Source organism: Grammomys surdaster, unplaced genomic scaffold (genome assembly GCF_004785775.1).
Source record: "Grammomys surdaster isolate TR1022 unplaced genomic scaffold, NIH_TR_1.0 797, whole genome shotgun sequence".
Lineage (NCBI taxonomy): Eukaryota > Metazoa > Chordata > Mammalia > Rodentia > Muridae > Grammomys > Grammomys surdaster.
In genome coordinates, this window is record NW_021605216.1 from 480,652 (window position 1) to 506,593 (window position 25,942).

At 47.1% G+C, this 25,942-nt stretch overlaps 1 protein-coding gene across 2 annotated transcripts in view; it reads right to left on the bottom strand.

The window, feature by feature from the left end:
• Galnt10 (polypeptide N-acetylgalactosaminyltransferase 10) overlaps positions 1-25,942 on the bottom strand; it is a 152,446-nt gene that overhangs the window by 71,889 nt on the left and 54,615 nt on the right. The window lies entirely within an intron of this gene.

Here is a 25,942-nt window from a genome sequence, read left to right on the forward strand (position 1 = left end):
CCGTGTGTGTGTGTGTGTGTGTGTGTGTATGTGTGTGTGTGTGTATGTGTGTGTGTGTGTGTTTTGGGTTTGTCTGTGGAGGCAAGAAGAGGACATCGGATCCCCAGCAGCTAGAGTTACCAGCAGTTGGAAGCTGCCGGACACAGGTGTTAGGAACTGAGTGTAGGTCCTCTGCAAGACCAGGGCACACTCTTAACCACTAAGACATCTCTTTAGCCCCAATATATTTCATTGAACCCAACCCACCTTCTCTAAAACATCAGCATTTCAACATGCAGTCAATATAACACATAACTGTGGCATTTACTCTGGTTTTGGACTAAGACTTGGAACTCCTCCTGGCTTCACGTCAATTCAAACACCTTTCCAGTGCTCTGGAACTGCAAGTGGCCGAGTAACGGCCACAGCCAGGGCAGAGCCTGGGAAATGAGTGTTGGTGCTGGGATGACAGACTCCTGCTCTCACAAGAGTCCTGGGGGCTCAAAACCAGGGTCTCACACTTGTGTAGCAAATACTTGACCCACTGAGCTCCAAGCACACAACCCTTAAGCAACATCGATCATGTAATATTATGTAAGGAAGCACCCCCAGACTTCAACCCAGACATCCTCAGATGCTTCCGTCACACTGCACGCCCAGAGGTGTGTCTCTGAAAGTTGAGATAATTTTTTTTTGTTTGCAATCATCTCCTGATACTTTTCCTTCCCTCAGCTTCCAGAACATTCCCTTGCCACAGGCAATGAAGGCAAAGAGAAGGAACACCTTGAGGATGTGAACTAGTTGGGTAGCCTGGCGGAATGGACTGGAAATCCCTTTAGACAGCAAACTGTAAACACATGTTGATGTGCTCAGACTGACTGTGTCTGGGACCCACGTGCCCTTAGTCAGCACTCCAAAGGAATCCATCACGGTCCCAACTGCCGCTCACTCATGCAAATGGAATTTTAATCTTTGTTTAATCACCGTTTAGTGTGTCTGGCACCCTTTGAGGAGAGGAGAGAATGGGGAAACAAAGCCAACTCCAATCTGCTGGAGAAAAAAGATTGGTCAGAGCACACACTCCAATCCGGAGACTGCAGACTTGGCAGGGCCTGTCAGCAAGGGTGTTTGAACCTCTGGCCCAGAAGAAAAGGGAAAAGGTTGTGGGCTCCAGCCAGGTCTCAGGCTGTATTTAGGGGGCAGTCTTTGCTGAAAATGTTAGGGTAATTCTCTAGACTCTCAATCCACCCTGGATTGACTTGGACCTGGAATGACTTTGCTTCAGGATCGAATGCACTCTTTGATGCCAAACATTAAGTAGATTATTCTAATAGCCTGTGTGTGTGTGTGTGTGTGTGTGTGTGTGTTACACACAGAGAATCACATAGACAGAAAGACAGACAGACAGACAGACAGACACACGCACGCATGCACACATGAGCGATCGGAGTAGACCAGGTAGAACTTATTTAGCCAAATGAATAAAGTTGTTTTATATAAGGTGTGCTGGTATGATGAGAACAGCCCCCATAGGCTCACATGTTTGAATGCTTGGTCGCCACTTAGTGAAACTGTCCTGGAGGTGTGGATCAGTGCAGCCTTGTTGAAGGCGTGTCACTGGTGGTGGGCTTTGAAGTTTCAAAACTCCATGCCATGCCCAGTGTCTCTCTGCCTACTGCCTGTGGATCAGGATGTAAAGGGCTCAGCCACTGCTTCACTGCCATGTCTGTCTGCTTCCCACCATGATGATCACAGACTCACCCTCTGAAACTGTAAGCAAGCCCCCAATTAAATGCTTTCTTTTATTAAGAGTTGCTTTGGTCATGGTGTCTTTTCACAGCAACAGAAGGGAATCTGGACAGTTGTCAGTTGAAATTCTCCATGAATTTTAAGGCCAAACGCTGAGTAATTTTCAATCATCCATGTAACAAGGGATTACTGAAGGCCTACTGTGTCCAGGGAATTCTGGGAGAGGCAAAGTGTGATGGGTAATCTTAGCGTCAATTTGACTGGACTTATCATTACCTAGGAGACACACCTTTGAGAGTGTCTGAGAGAGCATTAACCAGAGAGGTTTAACTGAGGAAGTAAAGTACACCCTCAGTGTAGATGGTACCATCCCTGTGCTCCAGGGTCCCAGACCTGACAAAAAGGAGAATGAACAGAGAACCATGTCTCTCTGCTTACTGACTGTGGACCCAATGTGACAATGTCTTTCACACTCAGCTCCTGCCACCATGCCACCCCTGACATGATTGACTGTATGTAACCTTCCTAAACCATTAATATAAACCCTTTCTGGGGCTAGAGAGATGGCTTAGAGGCTGAGAGCATTGGCTGCCCTTTTAAAGGACTTGGGTTTTATTCCCAGAACCTACAGAGCAACTCACAAGCATCTGTAACTCTGGTTCCAGGGAATCTGATGCTCTCTTCTGGCTGCCACAGGCACTAGGGAAGTACAGGGTACTGACTACATGCAGATAAACGCCCACATACATCAAAAAACAAAACAAACCATCTTCCTTCCGTAAGTTGCTTTTGATGATGTTGTCATAGCAATGAGAAAAGTAGCTAATACATATAGTTAAGTAAGACAGTCCACGGGTTCAATAAAATCACTATAGTGTATTGCCTTGTTCCCACCGGGATGACTGGGTAAGGACTCCTACAGAAGAGTCTTTGGGATGGGTGTGGAAGAATAGGAAAGGGTTTGCTTGGGAGCAATGCAGGGTGGGGGAGGGGGACTCCAGCTGGAGGGGATGCATGAACCAAGAAATGGAGACAAGCAGTGAGAGATAGATTTACTTAAGGGCAAAGGCCTGACATGGCAGGAATAAATAAGGCTCAAAGGGCAGACATGAGGCACACAGTAGGAGGAAGTCTGTACCAGCGCTGTTTGGCAGGTGAGAGCCACAGTCTGAGGGAGAAATGAGGCAGAGCAGAGCTCAGGAATAACTACAGAAGCCCACGTGCTTTAGATCAACCTCCTCTTTCTCCTCTTTTCCTCCTCCTTCTCCGAGATAAGTGAGGATGGAGTCCACTCGTTTTTCCTCTAGAGGAAATGTCTCTTCTTCAAAACTGAGGACCACTCTTATTTTAGCCCTCACAAATAAGGCTCAAGTGAGAGGTTGACTATGCCAGCCTCAACCTGACCTGATGTTTTGAGAAAATGTATATGGGGGGGGGGATTTGTTCGTTTGTTTTTAACTTTAACCAGAACCAAATGGTATGAGAACACACCTGAACCTAACCAGTACCATGCCCTGGCGAGTCTCCGAACTGAGCACCAGGTGGGAACTGAGAAGCCATCTTGGGCAAGCGGCCCTAGCACTGCAGAATAACCTCAGGCCTCCACACTTCATGTTCCTTAGGATGCTCATTTAAGGACCGCCTGTCTCCCCAAACTGTGAACCCCAGAAAACCAGGTCTTACTTTCACTGACTACTGAATGGACAGATCTGCCTCCACTCTATTTTTTTTTCTGGATGGAAGGAAGGTCACACAGGGATTAGACAGGCCTAGCATAGTCACAAGGACATAATACCATAAAGTGCTTAACTTTATCCTCTGATCAAATGGCTTCAGGTCAGTTTCATTGGGCTGCAAAATTCTAAAGAGAGAGGGCTGGCCTGACCCTAAAGTGATTTCTGAAAGATGCCCCAGGCTTTGACCTCTCAGTGCAGATTCATTGCCAGTCAGAGTCCTGTCTGTCTATATTCCTAGCCCTGAGGCCAGTGGCACAGGTTCTGCCTGTCTTTTCTCTGGGGCTGCTTTCATTTTCATGAAAGTAGCACACATTTTAGCTCAAAAGCACATACACCCACACACATCCAGTCACACACCCTCCCGGCTTTTCAGTGAGAGAAAAACTTCTATCTTGCTTGATTTGTTCCGATCTGGTCTTAACTGAGACGAGCATCTTCTGTTGAGAAGCCTTTGTTGAGGCGGCAGGGAGTCTGAAGGGGACCCGGAAGACCCGGCTCTCTCATTCCTTCTGTCTGCATGTAGGTGGAGGGTCCACAGATAGGGTCCTGTGTCTGTCTAGGTCTCTAAAATTTGGTCAGAGCATTAGTAGAAAATTGATCAGTTTGAAAAATGCTGAGGCGGGTCCAGAACTAGCGATTTTAAAGCATCCTGGAAGGCGGGGATGATGTGAAAAAGTCAATTTAATTTATAAACACCAGCAGTGAAACATTGAGAACTGAATTATCATTTACAACAGTGCCAACATATCAAACACTTATGGGACAAACTGAACAAAATAGCCAAGACACACATTGAAAACTACAAGTGAGTGTCCGAGGAGGAAGAGCAATAGGTAAGCCAGGACGCAGGTGGCATTAGCATTTGGAAAGACTAGATGTCAAGATGCCAATTCTCCCAGAGGTGTGAGGTGTAGGCAGGAGGATCACGAGATTCACAGCAGCCTCAGATGCATAGCGAGACCCTGCCTCAAAAACAAAACGATGCTGGTCCTTAAAGGATTGATCTATAGACACAACATAATCTTGGCAGAAACATGAAGGACCTGTGTAGATAGCTAAACAATGACACACACAGACAGGACAAAGCTGAAGGACACATATACACTTTTCAAGGTTTGGTTCATGGCTACAGTGAACAAGAGAATGTCCTCGAGTGAGGACAGACAAATGACTCATCAGGTCATGTATAGAACAAGTGTATAAACAACCCCCCACCCCCAAAGTGCACACATACATCCATGTACATATGCACACACATGCTTGTCATACATGTACACACATGTACACACACATGCATGTACATATAAACTTACTGATCAAATTCTGAACAAAAAGGTATGGAATCATTACATCCGACACACCAAAATCCAACACAAACTTTTCTTCCAGCATGGTGCTGCTCCCTGCAATCCCAGCACTTGGGAGGCTGAGGCAGGAGGATAGTGAGTGCAGGAAAATAGAATGCAGGCTAGCATGGGCTACAGGAAGAACGGGTCACAGACAGACAGACAGACTATCGAAGCTCAACCCTATCTCTCAATGCACACAAAAGGAGACTGGGTCACCGAACCAAACAGAAGAAAGAACTATGTGGCTTCATCCTAGTGACTTGGGATTATTTAAGCAAATCTCCCTTCCTTTCCGTTTTCATAGGAGTGTATGTGAGTCTACATGTGTGTGGGCACACATATGTGAGTGTGCATGCATGTGGAGGCTCAAGGTTGTCTGGAAGCATCCCGCATATCTCTTCTTCCACCTTCTTCATGGAAGCAGGGTCTCTCAATCAAACCCAGAGCTGACTGGCTAGTCTCAGTAGCCAACTTGTTCTGCAGATCTTCTATCTCCACCTTCCCAGGCTGGAATCACAAATGGGCTGCCAGACCCACCTGATGAGATTCCAGTCTTCATGCCGGGGGGTGGGGGGGGAATGGGCACTAGGGAAAGAAGTGTTCTAACCACTGTGCAATCTCCCCAGCCTATAGGCAAATACTTCTTTATTTTTCTTTTTGTAATTCTTCTTCTTCTTCTTCTTCTTCTTCTTCTCTTCCTCCCCCCTCTTCCTCCTCTTCTTCCTCCTCCTCTTCTTTCTCCTCCTCCTCCTCCTCTTCCTCTTCTTCCTCCTCTTCTTCCTCCTCTTATTCTTAGAGACAGGGTTTCCCTATTATACAGCTGTCCTGGAACTTGCTATGTGGACCAGGCTGACCTTGAATTCACAGAGATCTGCCAGTCTCCGCCTCCTGAGTGCTGGGATTAGATGTGTGTCACTATGCTCTATGTAAATGCTTCTTAAAATAAGACAGAATAATTTTTGCTGAATTAGATGGAATTCATTACAACTATGCCTTTTGCTCTTCAAGGCACTAGCTGTGGACTAGAATACGGCTGCCAAGTGTAACTGATGAAGGACTTACATTCAGAGTGCATCAAGAACACTTAGAACCCCAGATGTTGGTCATTAGGGAATAGGACTCAAACCTACCACAAAGCATCACTTACTACTTAGCAGGATAGTGTAACTGAATACACAGAAAACAAGTGTTGGCAGGATGTGGGCGGAGAAACTGGAGCCCGTGTGATCGTTGGTGGGAATGGCAGTGGGAACACAGCTACTGTGGACAAGGTTGGAGATCTCTCAGAAGGCTAAACAGAGCAATATCACATGACCCAGCGACTCCTTATCTAAAGGAATGAACCGGAGATACTCGGACCCGTACACCCATGTTCACTGCAGCACTGGTCATGGCCACCCAAAGACACAACTCAAGTAGTGTCCAGTATAAATAAGGTGTGGCCCAGGCACACAGGAGAACACAGCTAAACCATAGACAGGGCAAACGTTCAACATAGATGGACCTTGAAAACATATTAATGCTTAGTGAGATAAGTCAGATACAGAGGATGTTTACCGTAAGGTTTTAATTCTGTAAGTACCTAGAAGATAAAACCAGTAAAAGAGAGACTAGAGAGAGGTATTACTGGGGAGTAGAGAGAGATGTGTGGCCTCTGGAGAAAGGTAGGGAAATGGTGACAACAGACAGCACTGGGAATGTATGTAGAGCCCAGAATTACATACTTGCCAATGGATGGAACTAAAATGTTATGTTGCCTGTCTCTTCTGCAACCTAGTTTCAGCACTTACATATCCAGATGCCAACATGTATGTTAGCATAGTAAGGTGTCTTAGAAAAGTGGGAAAGAGCTCAGTTGGTAAAGTCCTTGCCTTGCAAAAATGCAGGGGACCCGAGTTCAATTTCCAGAAGCCACATAAAAAGATCCACTGTGCCCTCAGCTTGTGACTACAGCACTGGAAGGCACAAACAGGTGCCTCCCTGGTACTGCCTGGTTGGCCAACCTACATCAAGTTCCAGGCCCATGAGAAACCCTGCCTCAAAAGAATGATATGGACAATGCCCATAGGAATAACACTCAAGGTTGTCCACTGGCCTCCACTCACATGTACATCCCCCTCCTCACATACACACTCACCTACAGGCATCCTCGCACTCGTGCACACATTAAAGAAAGGCTGTTTGAAGTCCCACAGTAAGTCGCCTAGCTTTGTTTATTTGATACGGCATTTCAAAATTGTATCTGAATAGAAGTCTCCCCTCCCCCAACTCACCCCCAGCCCCCAAGAAGTGATTAATGTAGCCAAGGAGAAAACTCGGGGACCTCAGTTTTCTGCTAATAATTACAGGGTTCATGAGAAAGAACACAGCATGGCTCCTCCCCACACAACTCGAAACTGGGTCTTTGATTCCGCTTTGTTTCTTCAAAGCATTTCAATGTTGAGGGTGGTGGCATGTGCCCGTAATCCCAGGGGGGATGACGAGTGTGGGGCCAGCCAAGGCTATACATTGAGACTTCATCTTAGAAAAGCAAAACACAACAAAAACCACCACCAAGGAAAAGTTTATAGACACAAAACAGCTGCACTCAATCTCAGTAACTTGGCAGGAGGGAAATGAAGTTTATGGTAACAACTTTAGAAACACCTGCATCCATCTCTTTAGCCATCTGTCCACCTGTTGATCCACTCATTGATCCATCTTCAGTCCATTGATCCATCTACACATCCAATTTCTGCTGCCATGCTTTCTCTACCATGGACCACCCTCTTAAACTGTGAGCCCCAAATCAAACCTCCCTTAAGATGCTGTATATCATGTATTTTGTCACAGCAACGGAAAAGACAACTGTCCTAGGCTAGCAGACAGACAGCCAATCCCCAAAGAGATGCAAGATGCCCCATGAGAGAAGCAGGGCCTCCGGCTATATGTGGATGACCACAGATGAATACGGGAGACCGAGGCTGGAGAAACTACCCACTGGCCTGTGACCTGTGAGCAAGATTTAGTGGCTGTGTGAAATCCCTGTACACGGGGGGGAAGCGGGTAGTTTATAACAAAGCACGCAGTCTCTGGGAGCAGGGGGCAATAAAATGATCTAAGGGGTTCATATCAATTTGTCCCTTGCATATAGGGGTGTCAAAATTCAAAGTATTTGAGCCTTGGGCTCCCAACTCTTTCCCCCCTCTGAGACAGTGTTTCTCTATGTAACAGCCTTGGCTGTCCTGGAACTCACTCTGTAGACCACGCTGGCTCCAAACTCACAGAGATCCCTCTGCCTCTGTCTCTGTCATGGGCTGGGATTAAAGGCACGTGCCACCACACCCAGCTCAATTTATTTCTTGAATACCCAAATTATGCCTCCTTGCATAGCGCCTGTTCAGAGCTTGTGTCCTTCATGAAGCCCCCTTCTGTGCAGGCGCATTTAAAAACAGATTTTATTGGTCCCTGAATGCTCTATTCTTCTCTCTTTGGAAGGTAGGGCACAGTCTTAAGTTATGGCTGTTTGCATACATGTTGTTCCCTCCCACTGAACACCACACAGTGTTTTCAAAGTGTCTGTGAAGAAGGATGATTCTGTTTGAGTTTCCGAGTCACTGAGAACTAAAACCAAAGTTCTAAGAGTGAGCAAACATCTTTTACAATCCTGGCCTCTAAGCATGGGATGGGTCCTGTGCACATGTGTGCATGCAAATACACACACACACACACACACACACACACACACACACACAGCTTCCCTCCTGTGCTTGCAATGCTTATAGTGAGTTCCAGGACAAATGGGAACAAATCGTGGCCAAAGTCACATAATCCCACACAAATCCCTGAGTGCTTCCTCCATCTGGCAGGGTAAGAGAAAGTCACGGGGATCTGGAGTGGGGATCAATTTGCCATGGAGCTGTGGGCTCTGAAGATCAAGGAGACCATGTATAGAGCCCAAGGAGCAGGAAACAGTTCCATCAGATAGCCTGTAATGAAATAGAGGCTTCAAGCTTACATCCACAAGGACTCGGTTCTGCCACCAACTTGAGATAGTTTGGGTCAGATCTTTACCTCAGTTCTTCTTACTTAGCTTCCTGTGGTCATAGTTCCTGTTAGACATCCTGGCACTTAAGAGCCCTGGCTGGCTGACAACTTGATTTGGATCTTGTGAGAAAACCCAGCCAAGCCCACTCAGAGGCAAGACCTATAGAGTTCTTAGCTTTAAAATGTGTGATGACTTGTGTAACAAGAAACACAACAGAAAACAACTATACCTTTTAATAGCATTTTGTTTTCTGCTCTATTTTTCCAAACTGGGTGGTAACAAAACCTTTCACCTTATGTTTTCTTCTAGAACCTTCTACAAGCCCACCAAGCGATGGGCTCTTGGCTCCTTCCTTTTAAACATGAGCAGATCCTGTGAATGTTCCCAGCCAATAGGATTTCACAGGGCAGATGCTTTACCAGTGTACCAAGTGTGTGCTAGGTGCCCGTGGAGACCAGAAGAGATCGGAATTAGAGTTACAGACTGCTGTGAGCCGTGACATGGGTGCTGGGAATCAAACCCAGGTCCTCTGGAAGAGCAGCCAGTGCTCTTAACTGCTGAGCCACCTCTCCAGCTCCAAGCTACCAAGTTTTAGAGCAAACTGTTGAGAACCAGCACTAACTGGAGCAAGTGTGTAGCCTGTACCTTATGAAGTTCAACATGCAACCCTGATCCACATCTGTTCAACAGCAGTCTACCGCCCATGTACATGGTACCAAGACAACATCAGAAGGCTCCTCCTCAGTCCCTGCATCTATCTCATGAGCTGGAGGTGTCTGCAAATCAACCTTTGGGGAGTGTTGCTGAAACATCTCTGGGCCACGCCCATCCTTCTTACTTGACTGCCTTCAATCACAGTTCCCGTTAGACTTCCTGGATAAAAGAGGGCCCTGGTGAACATTTACAAAGTATACAAACTGCTCAGAGACCTGAGAGAGCCAGTGAGAGAGCAGAGGCAGAAGCTCGGCGTGCTCACTTTACAGATGGTCACACACGGGGTCCCAAGAGGTGGAAAGACACTTTGAGGGTCAGTCTCTGTATTTGTTTCTTTTTAATTTTTGTGTGAGTTTCCTTCCTGTTGCTGTGATAAAAACAACAAAAACAGCTTAAGGGAGGAAGGCCTGTTTTGGCTCACAGTTCCTGAGGCTGGGAAGGCAGACTAGCAAGAACAAGAGACTGGCTGCTCACACTGCGTCTCAGGAATCAGCAGGAAGTGGCATGAAGACATGGGGGGCTAAAAAGCCTGCTCCCAGTGGCGCATTTCCAGCAAGTCTCTATCTCCAACCTTCCCAAGTGGCACCACCATCTATTGTCCAAGCGTCCAGATACAGGAGCCTTCGAGGGACATTTCACCTCTCAACTGAGTCATGGAAGGAGCAAGCCCAGGGCTAAGGATGAGGACACAAACTTCCAGAATGCCTCTAAGTGGAGAAGAGGTTGGCAGAGTTTGAGAGAGAGCACACAGAAAAGGCAAGAGTCTGATTGTCTGTACAGGGCACCTGCCACCCAGTTCCAGCCCATGGTTAACAAGCTGGAAATCTCAGATGTCTGGATGTACAAGCAAGTATGTCTGTGGGTCGATTCTGTCCAGCAATCCAATGAGCAATTCCTGAGCCGGGAGAATACCTCTCATGCACACAGATGAAATGAAATCCTGGGAGGTGGCAATTTTCCTAAGAGCTACCAAGAATTACCTAAGAATTACCAAGGAAGATGTGGCAAGGGCGGCTGTCAGAGGTCCCTAAAGATCTTAGGATGGTGATGCAGACACTGGTAACAAAATGACCAATGCTATTTACTGAGTATCATGAGTAGAGCCCTGCTCAATGGTCCTAAGGAACGAGGGCTTCTTTCCTCTTTCACAGACTCCAGGCATCTTGCTGGGATCATGGTGTGCACAGGCCGTGGAGTCTGTGACCACAGGCACACTGTGACAACGTGAAGGGTTTTCTCTATTGCTCCTTCCCACTTTACTGTCCTGGTAAGATCCTGCCTATCGATGCTTCTGCCTGGGAATCGATGCTTCTGCCTGGGATGGCTGTTAAGGCATCTTCTTAATATGTCTCTATCATTGATCTAATTGATTAATTGTGCATTTCCATTCGTGTGTGTGTGTGTGTGTGCATGCACGCGAGTGTGCATGTATTATACATGTATGTATGTATGCACACGCCCGCTCATGTGTGTATGTTACAATGACCTAGTGAGCTTGTGGAGGTCAGAGAACAGTTTGTGGGAGTCGGTTCTCTCTCTCTCCACCAGGTATGGAACTCAGGCCTGCAGGCTTGGTGGCACAAGCCTTTCCTTGCCAAGTGCTCTTGACAGCCCCTTCTCTATCACTTTGTATTTGTGAACGTTTCCTAGTGATACGCCCAAAAATCAAACAAGAAGCAACTTAAGGGAGTTGGGATTGACTTTGGCTCACAGTGTGAGGGTGCAGTCCACCACGTGGCTTGAGGCTGTCGTGGCAGGAATAAGATGTTGCATGCTCACCTGTGGATGGGATCCGGAATAGAGATTGGGACAGGAAGTGGTGCCAGAATATAAACTCCCTAGCAAGACACTTCTTCCAACTGAGCTCCCACCTCCCAATGGTTTCGCCATCTCCCTAGGCGGCACCCCTGATTGGAGAGCAATGTTCAAACACACAAGACAATTGGGGGGCATTTTATATATAAACCATAGCATCAACACACAAGCCTAAAAGAAGCAACCCAAAAGTGAACTGTTTCCCCACATTCCAAGATTCTGGGTGACAGCTGGTGCCAACTACCAATTTCTTCAAGGTCGAGAGGTCTGTGGCTATTGGGGGGGTTGGGGAGGAAGGGGAGAGGCTGCAGCCAGTCCTCAGGGCTGGAGCATGGCAGCTTCCATAATGAGGGCAGGGCAGGCACAGAGTTGAAGAGGCAGCTAGGGCCTGAAAGAAATAGCTGTAACCGTTGTGTTTCTAGCTGTGCCACAGATGTGTGGAGCTGCTAAGGGCGGGGAGGGGGGGTGGGGGGACGTGCCAGCCTGAGGGGCTTCCTCTCTGTTACACATTAATTAGGCTTTCGTGTAAGATTATGCAGAAAGTGTTCTGCCAAATTTAAAAGAAAGCTTGAAAACCAATGGTCTGATCCAAACCCTTCACTGCATTTTTTTTGAAAGCCAAACCCTGTAATTTGATTTGCAATTATAGAAATAATAGAGAAAATTTGAAAGAGTCAAGCAAGAAAGAGTCAAAAAGCTCACAGTAGAAAATAAGTCTCTCCATTCCTGAGCCCCAGTTTCATGCCCTAGAAATGACCCTTGTCTTGTGGATGCTTCCAAAATCGATAGTGAGGAAACAGATCCAGAGCCTGGCTCAGGAGAGCCCTCAGGCAGGCTCCATGTCTTCCCACTGGGCTTTTATGCTCCTGCCCTTCCCTTCTCCCTTTCTATCTGCTGAAGTCACGTTGTTTCCACAGATCACCATCACCCCAAGCCGGCAGCTGCAGCACACACAGCCCAAACCACCAGCACAGCCCTCGTAACAATGTTTCCAGTCAACCTACTCATGGAACCCGAGGGCCTCAGTGTGTGCCCTGTCCGTGAGATTCTGTCTCTCTCTTGGGCTGTTTCATGGCGGGGAAGTGACTAGAATTAGGTTCTCTACACTCTCAGCATAGGCACTGGCCCAGTTCAGGCCCAAAGCAAGACACTGAAAAACTCTCAGCAAACGCTCTTGACCAAAGAGTGGCTTGAGGCAACACCCTGCAAGGGTGACATCTTTGTACTCTTGACCTTGGAGAGCCACTTCCTGAAGCCTGGTTGCTTTTCTCTGCAGCGCTGGCATATTCGACACTCTCCTGTCTGACCCCCCACCCAGACCTCCTGTGCCTCAACTGCTCCCCTTGGTCTCCCTACCTGCTGCCCCTTTCTGCTGCTTCAAATTTAGATGAGGTGGGGCAGCTTTCTCCCCAACCAGAGCTAGCTCTCTATGCAGCAGGATCTGGGGGTTGGGGGAGAGAAATGGGGGTGTGGGGGGCAAGCCTAAGGACGGAACTGCTGTTGTATAACCCTCCCTGCTTCAGAGAGGAGGAGATGGGATTGGAAGAGATAATGGGAGAGGAACATGGACCCTTTTAACTGAAGGCTTAGTGGAATTTGCTCACAGCCCTCCCTCCAGCAGTTGATTCTGATTCCATGGCTGTTGTATCATATCTGCCTCTTACGCTGACATACTGTGGTTCCAAAAGCGATGGCCTCCAAACAACCAACCCCAGGAGACTCCTACCGATGCTCCCCTCCGTCATCTGATAGTCCACCAAGCTCCTTCCTGAGGCTTTGGATGTAAACTCAGCTCCAAAGAGAGCCAAAGATCTGCAAAGAGAGGGATCCCACTTTTGTCACCAGTGGTATTTAAACCACTGCTTTTTATGTCCTGTTTACTGTAATTAATCAGACTGGTGTGATCCATCCCTCACAGGTGGTGGCACACACAGCCCTTGATCTCTTGGGCACAAGTGAGTAAGTCCAGAGGTACCCGATTGGTATAAAAAAAAAAATTCACTAGTATAAAGGCTTCAATACTGCAAGGAGTCTGGCACAGGAAGACACACTGGAGGGGGACCACATGGTACTGGGAGGTGAGGAAGGACATATTTTTTCTTTCTGGAACACATTCACTTGCCAAGAGATCTCCACTGGCACCCAGACGGCAGAAACATGTTGCCGGTCAGAGCTCAGTTAGAAGCTGGGTTCTTTGGTCCATTCAAGTGTAGGGCCTGAAGAAACAGCTGTCTGTCATGCGGAGAGCTCCACTTCTTCCCATTTTCCACACTTGGAAATAACACCAGGAGGAGGCAAGGGAGGCGAGTGACCACTCTTCACTACTGAAGAGGGCTCCCCCATACACGCTCTCTTTTTCATGTATGTATGCATATTCTGTGTATGTGTCTGTGCTCAAGTGTGTGTTGGGGGGAGCGGGGGCTGAGGTAAATGCCAGGATCTTTCTCAATTGCTCTCACCTTATGCTTTGAGGCAAGGTTTGTTTTTCAGTCAGGGAGTTCCCTGATGTGGCTAGTCTAGTCTCACTGGCCAGCTTGTTCCAGGGATCCCATCTCAGCCTTAGAATTATAGACAGGTGTGTAATGGTACATCCCAAGTCCCAGAATTACATCATGCCTACCTGGTGTTTACAGGAAGTCTGAGGATCTGAACTCAGGTCCTCTTGCTTGTGTGTGAGTGCTTTAAAGACTATGCTACCTACCAGGTCCTGCAGAGGGCTCCTTTGCTAAAAGACACTCTGGTGGCTGACTGAAGTCCCCATGTAACTGGAAGTTCTTATTTCTAAGGCTCTCCTCTTCTGGGGTATCTTTTGGTTTCCTGAAGGGATTCCAGGTGACCATATATATGTTGGCACTGAGCCATACTTCTGAAATACATTATCACTCAAAGGATGAACAATGTATCGATAACGCTAACTTCTACTTCCTTGCCAGAAAACTACTACTCACAGAATGATGGGGAGCCAGGGCCACACACTTCCCCCTAGACTCGTAAAACTCAGGTAGCAGAGTCAGCTGACGCTCAAGACTTTTGTTAAATCATTCGGCCAAGCTGCTGTTTCTTCAGCTATGCTTCTCATCCTTTCCACAGTGACCCACCTGCACTGGTCCCAGCAGGTTGATTCCAAACATGGCACTTTGAATCCAGGCTTTACCTGAAGCACAGCGTGGCTTAGAAGCTGCCCACGTCTCTGCTGGATGGTCAAGGAAGAACAGAAATATGCACCTAGTAGAGGTGTGCCAGGCCTGGAGAGATAGCTCAGTGGTTAAGAGTACTCTTCTAGAGGTCCTGAGTTCAATTCCTAGCAACCACATGGTGGCTCACAAGACAGTGTACTCACATACATTGACACACACATACATACACACACACACACACACACACACACACACACACTGGAAATCCCATTGTGGTCCTTGTGTAGCATGGTGCTGAGATTGGCTAAGTCAACCCCTGGCTCTCCAGCCACCCCACTAGAGAGCGTTGGTGTGTACATGGGACATAGACTACATATTTCTAGCTTTGTGACTCCTCGTAGGGCACACAGCAGAAGGCAGAACCAGAAGGGTGGAGGATGGAAACATTCATCAGGTAGCAGCAGAGTTTTGGGAAACTTCAGCTGTGAACAGAGAGGCAACATGGATTCACTGCATGAAAAAGTTAGATCCCTACAAAGCTACCTGATTTTGGGGTTACCTGGCCTTGGCCAGAACCCAGGCTGACTGAGAGGTTCAGGAGCTCAGTTGAGTCAGATGACCTGGGCACATTATAGCTGTCTCAAAACCTGGATTTCTCTCTTCAGTCAAACTTTCCCTGTCAGACAAAGTTCACCTGTCATCTGGGTATCACCCCAGCTCCTGGCTTCTGACTAGGAGCCCAGTTCCTTCCACCCTTCCTGTAACCAGCCCTCAAACTCCTGCTGAGTGACACCTAATCTCTCTAATGCTGATGTCTGAATGGTGAGATCAGGCTGGGCTCTTCTACCAGCCTGTATTTGCCAGCAGCTGTGACTAGTTCAATGGGCCTGTCCAGTCTTAGTCCCTGCTGGGCCCTGCTGTAGCCCCAACAATCGGGCCCTTCTCTTCTTTATCCAAGCTGTTTACAGCTCCTCTCTGACAACTTGTGGAGAAGGAAACACAGTTCAACAGACCAAGCAGTGCCAGTGTAGGGTGTGTGCACACACACTCGCCAGTGAGTTTATGTGCACCATGTAAGTGCAATGCTTGAGGAGGCCAGGAGAGGGCATCAGAACCCCCTAGTTACTGGATCTGAGTTGCAGAACAACAGAAGTTACAGGCAGCTGAAAGCTACCCAATGTGGGTGCTGGGAACCAAACTCATGTCCCCTGGAAGTGCAGCAAGTGTTCTTAGTTGCTCAGCCATCTCTCCAGCCCTATTGCCTGTGCTTTTAAAACGACACATTTATAAAATCCAGTAAGAGGAAAATGCTGGGATGTACAAACATTCCCAGAACAGTACAATAGAACTAGCATTTATTGAACTTAATAATTTTTAAAGCTCCTTTAAAATCCTTCAGTGGCTTCCCACTGCTCTTAAAATGTTAAATGCTTTGATAGGCTTAGAAAGTTCTGAAGGGCCTGGCCTCCGCCCACTTCCCTTTGGGTCAGACAGCTCTAGGGACTTCCTGATGTTCCTCAACTACACCTTGCTCTCTCCTACTGGGAGGCCTCTGTATAAATCATTTTCTCTGCCACAGATACCTGTCACACCTGCCCCTGTTCCAAGTCCACACTACATCTCAGATGTCAGTTCCTCAGGAAAATCATCCCAGGGAGTCTAGGTTGCTCCCTGCACAGCCTGATCCTGTCCAGCCTGATCCTGTCCTCAGAGCCCACTACATCAGAAAGTGGGCTTACTTGGTATGACTGGTAAAGGAATATGTCAGGGATCACACACGTCAGTAGGGCGGAGTCAGCGTCTGCTTTGCTTCACAGTAACACTCAACTGACCACACTTAGCAACACACTGGGGATGTGCGATGCTTAATAATGCCAGATCAAGGATGAATGGGTGCTTCATACACTGACCCTTGGAATCCCTTCTCAGTACGTCAGCCCCCTTTACACTCAAAACCACCCCAAGGGGAGGAAGACGTATTGCCAAGGTCACAGACCATAGCTAAAACATTTATCAGTGACACTGGATTGGTGGCACTTGCCTAATCCCAGCACTGGGGAGTCAGAGGTAGGATAATCTCTGAGTTCAAGGTCAGTCTGCTCTATGTCACAAATTCCAGGCCAGTCAAGGGTACATAGTGAAACCTTGTCTCAAAGACAAGACAAATAGCATAGAATAATTTGTTCAATGCTACAGACATAGCATGATTTGAACCCAGGTCTGCATGACTCCAGGCTTCCAATTCTTTAAATTTTTTTGTTTATAGGGTTGGAGAGATGGCTCAGCAGTTAGAGCACTGCCTGCTCTTACAGAGGTCCTGAGTTCAATTCCCAGCAACCACATGATGTCTCACAACCATCTGTTATGGGGACTGATGGCCTCTTCTTCTAACATGCAGGCATACATGCAGACAAAGCTCTCACACACACAAAATACATACATACAAACATACATATATACATACATACATATATACATACACTAAAAAATTGTTCTAAAATCACTCTCTCTCTCTCTGTGTGTGCATGTGTATGTATGTGTGTGTGCGCGTGTGCATGTGCACCATGGTTACATGTTGAAATCAGAGGACAACTTCCACAGTGTGGGTCTGTGGCATTGAATTCAGATTGCCAGTTTGAACTATCTTACAGTTCCCAACTCTTTACTTGGTAAAACTTAACCCCTAGCCCAGCAGAAAGCATCTACTTGGTCTCCTTGCTTTAGCATACAGGCTTAACAGGAGTGTGACCTTTGAGGAAAGTCTTTCCTCCACACCCGGATCTGGGTCTCAAGAATTGACATCCCATTCTCTTGACAGCATTTTCTGAGTAATTCCTGGTTCTCGAGAACTCTGCCTTTCCTCTCCCTTCTTGCACTAGAGAGCATCTCAAAAGTCATATGGGAAAGATGAAGTGAAAATCTCTGGTTTCTTTGGAGACTCAGTTGTGTCATGGTGATATTTTTCTGAAAGCTGTCTGTGAGAGGGTGTTTTGCTGAGGCAGACACTTGAGAGGACTCCTGATGTTTAGAAAGAGTATAGAGACAGTGAATGATGCTCTTGCACTGATTCATCTTGCAAAGCATTGCTGGTCTTTTCTGATCTTTGTTATGGCTTTGTAGAGAGATAGGCGCCCAAGAATTTCTCGTGGTATTCCAGCTGCTTCTTGGTGCTTCCACAAGCTCGTGCCCATTTGGCGGGGCCTCATGATTTCTTCTGGATAGAGCCACTGCTACTGAATCGTGTTTGGTGTTGGCCTTTTGGACTGGACCGTTGCGGGTTCCTGTTTGATGTTTTGGACTGGACTGCTGCTATCCTGACAACGAAGATTGGAATTGCCCCCAAAGAACTATTTCTAAACAGGTCCACATCCCCCTTGTCCTATTAACCATCTTTCTCTCCCACCTTTGGTTGGTGGGCTAGACAGGAGGTTGAAGCATTTAAGAATCATTATTAAAGTAGGTTTTGAAAAAAAAATCTAGGCTTACAGAAAGAAATCTGAGGAGATCCAACAGAGAGAGTTCAGAGCTTATCAACCCAGGAACGGGGAGGCAGTTCAGCCGTTCGGAATGCTTGCTGCTCTTCCAGAGGACCAGGTTCAGTTCCCAGGTGGCTCGCATCTACCTGTACCCCTAGCTCAGGCACAGACGCAACGCACATATACACAGACACACTTAAAAAAAAACAAATTATTTATATGAGTATACTGCAGCTGTCTTCAGACACACCAGAAAGGGGCATCAGATCCCATTACAGATGGTTGTGAGCCACCATGTGGTTGCTGGGAACTGAACTCAGGACCTCTGGAAGAGCAGTCAGTGCTCTTAACCGCTGAGCCATCTCTCCAGCTCCAGACACAATTTTTTTTAAAAAGTAAAATCTTAAAAAAAATATTAACAGCCCCAACTCCGAAATTATATACCAACATTCTCTCAATAGATTTTTATTTACAAAATTTAACATCCTCTTACTAGCTTTATGAACCTAAAGAGATCCTAAACCACAACTGAAACGTGCAACTGTTGGTCTAACCTGGGCTACTGTCTTCTCTCAAATGATGTACATCACCTGTGGCTCCTTATTTGACATTCACTCTGGGAAAGGATTCTTATAAGAGGTCAAGCGCTTGGACAGTGTGGTGAGCCTCTCTAGTCCAAATCTCAGAAGTCCAGAGTTTGTGTCTGGCTCAGGGCTTTGATAACAGGGTCTGCTACCTGTATTATCACTGCATGAAACACTGACCTTGCTAATAACCACTGAAGCTACAAACCTGCCGCCCAAGTCACCGTGTTATCAGGAATTCCTTGACTCTGTGCAAAAATGTTAATTTCATGCTTTGTAAACACATCTCTTGTAAAAGAACAGCCTACCTATAAAAATTGCTTTTGACATCCCCGAGATAATCTTCAGGGGAAAGAAGCAGAAGTCGTCCCCCTGTCCATTTCTGAAGCCGGCTAACTCTTGAGCACATTTGTTTTAGAGGAACAAATCCAGTCACTGAAGACTAGCTCCAAAGGATGTTCAACTTCTTGAGGTGCATTGTGCATCTTCCACAAGGTGCAAGAAGTCTGGGAAAGCTGTCGACACTCCATGCTCTGGGTCTGACGGACTAGCCTGCAGCATCCTAGAGAGGGAGGTTTCTGAGAGATTATCTGCCCAGATACCCTAGTCAGCTAGCAGGGTAAGAGGGACCAAGACACAAGACAACCTGCCAGGCTCATACAGAAACCAACAACGGGCCAAGACCCCAATCCATGGGCCTGATTTGTGGTTGAGGATGGAGGTATTTCTCTGCAAGCCATGAGTCCTAAGACTCACAGAGAATCTAAGATTCTGATAAAAGTAGAGATGCTAGGCATGGCTTGGATGTAATCCCAGGTGGAGGCCGGAGGGTCAGGAGTTCAAGTTCATCCCCTGCTACGCAGTGAGTTCAAGACCAGCCTGAGCTATAACAGACTCTCTCCTGTGCCAAGTACCTGAATTTCTTAAGTACTGCACAGACATGTGCTTGTACAGCCTGTGGTCGCCCTCCACCCAGCTGCTGTCCCAAGAGGAGGCAGCTCAGAGCAGGAACATGTTCCAAGCATTCAGAAGAAGGTGGTCAGGGCTGCTGGGCTTTGCTTTAATGCTTATTTCAGGCCTTACTTTCCACTTTGGACGTTTCAATTTCACTTTAACATAACAGCCATGTGTCCCTTTCATCTCTTGTCTAAATGGTGTGAGGAAGTCTGATCCTCTCAGAAGGCGGGCGTTGTCGGCCAACATGAATTCTCTCAAAGAAAGCCTAGGCCAGGCATGGGGCTCATTGGGGAGCAGCAACTCAAGATTAGTATAAAGTTTCATATGCACAGTGGGCCAGGAGGCAGAGGTCTCCAGATAAACAAAAGACTGGCTTCCCCAGAAAGAAGGGAGTGTGTGTGTGTGTGTGTACGCGAGCGTGTGCGCGGACACATGTGCATGTGGGAGCACTCAGGCATTTGTGTTTACAGTGATAGCCCTCAACTTTATTTTCCTCAACTGTCAATCATGTGGCAAGGAAGAAGCACATAGGGAAAAATAAAAATTCCCTTCAGGAAACGGAGTAAGGCGCAGAGGACTTCCCTGTAATTCTTACTCCCTAGAATTGCATATGGAATTTACAATTAACTCCAACTAACAAGACAATGTAATTGAGGAGAGCTCCCATAACTGCACCGTCTAGTGTCACCACTGTGAATGGCTTCATGTTCTTCTGTATTATCCTGTCTCCGTATGTGTGTCTGAAACCTGAGGATCTTAACTAGAGGTCCAGAGGCAGCTGTCTTCACCTGCCAGTTGTCAAGAGGAGTTCTCTTATTAAATATACTTCGGAAGTCTTGTCAGAGTGTGTTGTACCCTAACACAGGGATACATCTTGTCCCCTAGTGCTGGGAATTTAATTTGCTTCTCGTTTTCCATTATTAAATAAGTTTTTACATGGGGCAGGGGGATGGCTCTGCGGATAAAGCATTTGCTGCACCAGTGTAAGGAACAGAAATCAGTTCTCCAGCGTGCACATGAAAAGCCTAGTGAGTGTGAATGGCAGCCCTTCTGTAATTCCAGGACTGGGGAAGCAGTGACAGAATCCCCAGGCAAGCTGGCTAGCCAGACAGCCAAATCAGTGAGCTCCGGCTTCAGGTGCCCCAGTAAAGTGAAGAGGGCCAGCGAGATGCCTCAGTGGGTGTAGGTGCTTACTGCCAAACCTGATGAATGGAACTTTATCTCTGAGTCCTACTCAGTGAAAGGTCAGAGCCAACTCCCACAAACTGTCCTACGTCTTTCACATGTTCCACACATGGCATGTATATACCCACACACAAAAGCACACTAAATAAATGTAATTTAAAAACTATCATAAGCCACGATTATAATAAACAAATACCTAAATGAAGAGTGACTGAAGAAAATGCCCACCACTGACCTTTGACCTCCACATGCAAGTGCTGTTAACACAGAGACATCTCTGGAGCCCCGGGACTCCACTAAAGGAACTCCAGCTCAGGAAATAGACACAAACTACTGCTGCTGGGGGATAAACACTGATCCAAACCCTGTGCCACTGAAGGTGGATTTAGAATCAAAGCACTCTGTAAATTCATGACAAATCTGTACATTCAAAGACCAGTCTGCCCCGTGTTAAAACGGTTGTTGCCATCAAAGCTTTTGAAAATAATCCTGGTCACACTGCCCAGGTTGGCCGTGGAATGCAGAAAGAGTGGGCTTCTCCTGCGGCGGGCCTTGTCAGTGCGCAGGGAACAAGAAGCCCAGAGGGCCCCTCTAACTTTTTATTTTGTTTTGTTTTAAGCCATGATCTAATATATCCCAGGCCACCCTCAAATTCACTATGTAGCCAACTATATCCCCGGATTTCTCATCTTCTTGGTGGCATCTCATGAGTGACAAGATTATAGGCAGACAGCACCATGCCTGGTTTTATATGAGACTAAGGGACTGAACCCAGGGCCTTGTGCCTGCTGGGCAAGTGCTCCTACTAATCTAGCCACACCCCTAGTCCCCAGGTCAGACATTTGGGTGATTAATTCCTCCATTCATTCTAAGAGACATCTGGCCAGATTCTTCATGAATGTAGATTGCGTGGCAACTTGTGGATTTTTCTTTCTTTCATATTTAGGGCACAAGGGCACAAAACAATAGATCCATTCCACAAGGTTCTACATATCCTCAAGCACACACACAGCAAGGAGGAGAGAAACACATAAAGGTCAGAAACTTACTGAGAAACCTTCCTTCCCAGAAACCACACCTGCTGATTGCTCTGGGTTTTCCTGGAACAGGAAAGCCTGCTGGCCTTCATCTAGAACGAGGTTAGAGAGGGGGCTGACTGTGGCTGGGTGTGCCACCAGCTGCCCATTAGAGGTCAGACGAAAAGTCCCCTCTGATGGTTGGCACAGGGGCCGATAGACTGGGCTGTGAGTTTCAGACTTTCCCTAGGAACAGCTGCGTGGAGGAGGGGGGGCCTGCCCTGCTCTGAGACAGAATTCACTGCACTGGGGAAGACAGGAACAAGGGTTCATTTATCCTTGTCTTAGACAGAGACTAAAGATGGGTGACAGCCAAGAGCCCTCTGACTTTTTTCTGTCCCTTGGCATTCTAAAAATTCCAACTCAGTGCCTTGTGAAAATAGAATGTGTTAGCCTATCATTTCCAATAATGTCAACAGAAAGGCACCGTCACCAAGCACTGGTGTCCCACCGTGACCACTCTTTGCCTATTTAGACCGTTTCTGCTGACTCATGAGACGAAGTCGAGACATTTGGCCAACTGGGTGCTTCAGCACACTCCTCCCCAGCCAAAGGTGATTTCCTTACATCACCATGTTCCCCTGCCATGCTGCGTAACTGGCATCCTATGTATGTATACAGCATCTAAACACTTCCCTGCTGGTCCCCACATTACCCTCTATTTTATTTCCTCTCCGTTTTCATGTGTATGTGTGTGCTATGTCTGTATGTACGTGTAGGAGTGAGCATGCGGATGTGTGGGACACGGATGTTGACATCAGGAATTATCCTGGACCTCTCTTCCACATTGCTCCTTGAGGCCCAGTCCCTTAACAAGGTGGAGTTCACCAACATGGCTAGTCCCATCCCTGCCTTCAGAGTCTGGCGCTACAGGTAGACTGACTCCCCCACCTTTTATTTTCCCGATTTCTGGGGATCCAAGCCCCCATCGTCATGTTTTAATACGGACCCATCTCCCCATCCTATTTTCTTAATAAACATATAATTCACAGGATACAAGATGGTTTCTGTGCAGACTTCTGAAGTGCAGATGCCCACGGTTCCTACTCTGACAGGGCTGTACGCACACTGCCACGATCTACGCTTTAATTTAGGATTGTTTTCATCTTCCACTAAGGAGATTCTGTAGCATCATGGCTGAACATCTGTGAGTTCGTGTGACAGCACCAACCCTGAGGTGATGGGAACTGAGAAGTGACTGAAGTCTTGAGAGCCTGAATTAGCATTCTCATAAAAGACTCTTAACACCGTCACCATATGAGGGCACAGTAAAAAGATGCTAGAAGATAGAAGATGCGGGAAGATTCTGTCTGCTTGCAAAAAAGCAGGTCCTTCTCAGGTACAGTGTCTCCTGTCACCTTGATCCTGGACTTTCAAGCCATTTAGGGATATATGTGTGTGTTGTGTAAGTCAAATGTCTTAGGCATTTTTGTAAAGTCTCCTGTAGTGACTGAATGTCCCCGCCTCCATCCCATAGTCTCCAGCATTTAAACACTTGGTCTCCAGCTGATGGTGCTTCTTGGGGAAGTTTACGTGGTACAGCTTTGCTGGAAGAGGTAGGTCACCAGGCGAGGGCTTTGAGATTAAAGCCCCAATCTGTTTCCAATTTGCCCTCTCTGCTTCATGCCTGTGTCTCAAGACAGGAGCTTCTGTTCCTGCCACCATGCTTGCCACTTGCCACCATGGCTGGCCTGGAATTCACTGTGTAGACCAGGCTGCCCTCCAACTCAAAGAGGTCTGCTTGCCTCTGCCTCCACCTCCTGAGTGCTGAAATTAAAGGTGTGCACCACCATCACGTTTGGCTCCATGATGGATTCTCTAAATTTCTGGAGCTGTAAGTACAAATAAAGGCTTCCATCTGTAAGTTGCCTTGATCAAAGTGGTTTTTAAAAATGTATTTATTTTTATTTTATGTGCATTTGTGTTTTGCCTGAATGTATGCCTATGTGAGGGTGTCTGATCCCTGGAGTTACAGACGGTTGTGAGCTGCTTTGTGGGTACTGGGAATTAAACCCAGGACCTCTGGAACAGCAGCCAGTGCTCTTAACTGCTGAACCATCTCTGAAGCCCGGATCGAGTGTTTTTAATCATAGCAACACAAGAGTAATTAATACATCACCCAAATACAGACAAAGCCAGTGCCTTCCCATTTCTCCCATGCCAGGCTTAGACATCACTAACCTACTGCCCATCTGCATGGGGTTCACCTGCACTGGGCTGATGTGGCATTGTATACTCTGGCTTCCCCATAGAGAGACACCAGGAATCAGCATGCTCCCTGGGGCCTTCTGCTACACAGCCATTTCATCCTGACAGAAACACTCCCTCTCGGTGGGAGAAAGAGGCTTGCAAGATTCAGGAAGCCAAAGAAACTCAGAAGGCTCATGAAGTTCAGAAGCTTAGGAGTATCACAAGGTCCCTCACCAAGACTGTGTAAACACTAAACCATCCCTAGGGGTGGGAGTTCTTCAGTGGATCTGCCTACAAGTTGTGTATAAAGCTCTCCGAGTATAGGATGATGGATAGGCATCATCCATGCTGGGGTGGGCTTTTAAGTGATGTAACCATCTTTAAGTCATTTGCGTTCCTGTAAGTAACTAAAAATGCACACACACACACACACTCACACACGTGTGCACGTGCTAGGTCACTCCTTTTGTCTGTGGTCAGTACCTTATCTGGGGTGAACAGACTTGTCCAAATCTGTGCTACCTTGTTTTCTATTGCTGGGCTAAATACCATGATCAAAACAACTCTGGGAGGAAAGAGTTTATTTCATCTTTCAGCTTGTAGTCCATCATGATGGCAAGTCAGGACAGGAATTCAAGGCAGGAACCTGGAGGCAGGAAGTAAAGCAGAGGCCATAGAGGAATGCTGCTTACAGAGTTTACTGACTTGCTTACTCTCCATGGCTTGCTCAGCTTGCTTTCTAATACCGCTCAGGACATATCTTCCCAGGAATGGCACCGCCCACAATGGGCTGACTCTCTCACATCAATCACCAATCAAGAAAATTCCCCACAGACATGCCCACAACCAATATGATGAAGATAATTCCTCAATTGACCTTTCTTCTTCTCAGATTACATTTAAGTTTGTCTCAAGTTGACAAAACCAACCAGCACAATGTCTCCCCAGAAGGGTTAATCCTCCATCCTTTCACAGCTGAGTAACAGTCTACATCACGGACACACTGTTCTGTACACAGCCACTCACTACGGTGATAGGCGCCGTGCTGGGGTCTGGTGTGGCTCTGGGTTTCTGATTCTCTTGGGTCTATTCCTCGGAGTAGAAATTCTGGGTCATGTGACAACTCCACAATGAACCTTTTCAAAGAGCTGCGGATGTCTCCAGGGCCCAACTTCTCCACTTCCTCACCAACACGTGTCATCATCTGTCTCCACTCTGTGTTGATAGCCATTTCCCCTCAGAGCAAGACCTGTTGTAGGAGTCTACACAGTGCTCCACTTTGGTTTCTGTAACTAGCTCCAACACCATCTGACTGTCATCTGTGATACAACATGGAAGGAAGAGGGGCGGGACCTAGCATACAGGATAGAGGAGGGGTTCACTCTGGTTCTGACTGGACCCACAGAACACCTTACTCTAGCCTATCATGCCAACAACATTGAAGTTCTGGGCTACAACCTCCAGGGACTGGTGCTGAGAAAAAGATCTTGTAGGTTCTCGACCACTGGGAAAACCATCCAAAGCCTTATTTTAGGAGGAAGCTAAGGGAAGGACAGCAGGCAAGACTGAAGAAGCGGGAAGGTGAAGGGACATGGGCAATCAGAGTTTGGCCTCTAATTGGCCCTCGGTGATGTCTGCTTGCTTCTGATGCCGTAAGTGTTGGTTGGGGTTAACTGGAGTCAGGGTGTAAGATGGAGAATTAAAATCTCCATTCCCAGCTTGCACACACACCTCTCAGGCAGGAGCTCATGAAATACACCAAGCTTCTGCAGCAGCAAGAACTCACAGACTTAAGCCAGAGACAGAACAGGTTAGCAGGAACCTAGTCCTGGCTTAGCCAGGCTCCTGGCATCACCAAAGAGGAGATGTAGTCTTCGCAGGATGCCTTCCCTAATGCTGCTGCTGAGACCTCAGGATTCCGTGTTCAAAGATAGATGGCAAGAAGGCATAGCTGCTGATACCACCAGC